We start from the raw sequence: 3,052 nt of genomic DNA, 5'->3' as shown, positions 1-3,052 counted from the left end.
TCCAAAAGCTTGTCCAACATGACAAATATTTCTATCTTGTATTAAGTAGAAAATGTTTCATTTAAAAATTCTTAAATTCTTACAATTTAAGAATTCTCAAATGCCTTACAATAAAAACATTTTAAAAATCCTGTGCATTTATTTTCTGATTCGACTTTATCATATATTGACATGAGTCAGGCAGTCTCAAGTGCTTCGCTACACCCCGTCTCTGACTCACCGTGAAGCTGGAGGCAGGCTTCTTCACTCGCATGTCAGAGGGGACATGATGGCCTCGGAAGCTGAGAGAGATTTGTCCAAGGTTGGATGTTTGGGAAGCAACTGCCTTAGGAATTACACCCAGGGGCCGAGTCCAGAGTCTTTGGATTTCCCACTTCAGCCTTCATTTTTCAATCCATATTTTTGGCCAAAATATCACAAAATACATATGATATGATGGCTGCTGAAACATTTTCAAGTTATAAGCATCTCATGGTTTGGTAAATGCTTCAATTATTTTAAAACAAATTATTTGGTGGCATGATGGGCAATTTCCTTTTCTTTGAATCTCTGTGAATTCTGTTAATCCAAATGCACAAGACGACATTTTAAAAAATTCATTGAACAAATATTGCTGAATATCCTGTATGTGATAAGAACCTTATTAGACACTGAAATGAATACTAAGACAATCCTTCCTCTTAAGGAACTTTTATCTTATGGAAACAGGATCTGTATTTTAAAAATCTTAAAGCAGTGTTTGTGTCTTGCATTTTGGCAGTTGGTTTGTATGTATCTTTTAGGGAGGATTTCAGAGGAGAACTAAGGTGCAGCTTTCGGGAGCTCAGACGTCTGGTGAACTGTCAGAGTGGGCACGACCTGGATAGACGTTAATAATTCCAGTGCGGAAACCACGTACCTAACATAGCTCTTACCCCCCTGAGGGCCCTCAGCTGTGCAAGGAGCACCTGAGGCTCCCTGGCACCCGTGCTGTGTGTTAGATAAGAGTAAAGCAAGGAGCAGTGCCTGGTACGTGGCAGCTTCTCAAAGGAGTGGCTTCTTTTCTTTTTACCAAAATAAACACATTACTTAGGGAACTTAGAAAGAAAAAGAGAGAAGCACTTGGATACAAGCCCTGAAGTAAAGTGCATCCAGAAGCTTGGCCAGGAGCAAGCAAACATGTTGGTTTGGACAGATTTTGGCACAGGGAACTCCCCAGTTCATGGCAGGACCAAACAACCCTGGGCTTCGCTCAGGTCCTTTGGGGAGTTCAGAATCAACCCAGTACAGTGACTCCCCAGACCCCGTTCCATTTCCTCGGAGCTCTGCTGTCCTTTGACAGCAGGTCATCACATCTCCTGACGTTCCCTTGGGAGCAGTCCCTGGGAGCCACCTTGAGAGGCAAGCCCCATGCACTGTGGTGTCCACTGTGTCCGCCACGTGAGACTAAAGCGCACCATAATGTGCTCCTCAGGGAGGCTTGCCCTGCGTTTGCTTCAGCCCACCACATGCATGAGCTCAGACACTTGGGGATGCTTTGCTTTCAAGGTCATTGTGCACTAGAAGCATTGACTTTTCTCCCCTCTGAAATGTAATAAATTGCAACTGTCCCTCTTAACAAACTAACTAGTGGGAGAGCGAATAAATTCCCCCCGCAAACACGAAACAACAAAACCTCTAACAAATGGGGAGGATGAGCAGAGTAGTCAGGCCAGGAGGCAGCAAAACAGAGAACACAAAACTTATGAGCCAGCTCCTCCACAAAATGGGGTCACCACCTGTTTCCTCATCACCTCACAGGGCTTTGTGAAGATTAAAGAATGGATGTCAGGCATAAAAACTATAAGATGCTATCCTCATCACAGGCGCCACAGATGAATTAAATGTGCACTCTACAGACACAGCAGTGCACAGTCCACTACCACTCTGACTTATATTAGGAATTCAGGATCATGCTTCTGATATCCTCATATATTTCACTAGAAGAAAATGGAATGTCACATGTCAAGGTTTGTGCAGCATCGCATCGGTTCCCCGTACAATGCACAGATTAGGAGTCTCTGAGGCTATGGCCAGCAAAATCAGCACAACGTTTCAAACAGGAGGACGGGACCATCACTGTGAAGGGATTTCATCCGAGGCCTGGGTGGGGGGTGGCAGAAAGACTATTCTGATCCATACTCTATCATATTTCCCGATAATCCAAAGACAAACCCTTTGGGCCGTCTTAGTTTATCTCACTCCCCTCCCCCACTGAAGTGCGTTCACTAAATTGGTCTTGCGGGTCCTGCCGTCATCTTCATCAGGGGGTCCACGAACACTCACTGCCACCTACTGTTGCAATGACTGTCGACTTCTAGTTGAGGACATCACCCTAGTGCCCCATTGCTGAGGGCATCAGGATGACAGTTCTTTCAGAACTGACTGACAGAAAGGACTTTGCTTTTCTTGAAGAATTAATGATTTCGTCCCCTTGTGAACATGGAGAATCAGAATCATTGAGTGTGTAACTGACTTTTTCCCCCCACAAGTGGCTTTATATTGCTGTGAATTATTTTTCACCTTAAATCCAAGGGCAGGAAAAATAGCACAATCCAGTTTGTTTACAGGTCCATTAATTGAAGGTTATCACCTTATTTTAAAAATAGTACTTGAAGGAAATATCCCTCTTGTGGTTTTAATAAGTACTTAAAACCAAAAAAAATTTAAAAATCTTTAAAAGAAACAACACATTTTTTAAATTGAAAGAAACAGTAATACTAAATTTGAAAAGAGTGTTGATGTCACTGTGGTTTATTGGGTAAATACAAAGGATAGGCTCTTGCTTTTTGTTTTTTTTAAGCAAAGCCAAAGATATTAGAAACCAAGTACACATATCTTCTTTAGAATAGAAACAGAAATTAGTTTTAACTATTAGGCACTTAAAATGTAAATATCAAGTGGCATTTTAGAAGTATAAACTGTGGTTACACTCCTAAACTCCTCCTAAAATGTTTTTAGGAACACAAAAGCACAAGCAGGGAAAACATATTTCTAAACAAAGATAATTTCCTCTTTTAAGAAAAGAACCTGA

This window comes from Equus quagga, chromosome 3, assembly GCF_021613505.1.
Source record: "Equus quagga isolate Etosha38 chromosome 3, UCLA_HA_Equagga_1.0, whole genome shotgun sequence".
Classification (NCBI taxonomy): Eukaryota; Metazoa; Chordata; class Mammalia; order Perissodactyla; family Equidae; genus Equus; species Equus quagga.
Note: the sequence above shows the minus strand (reverse complement) of the source record.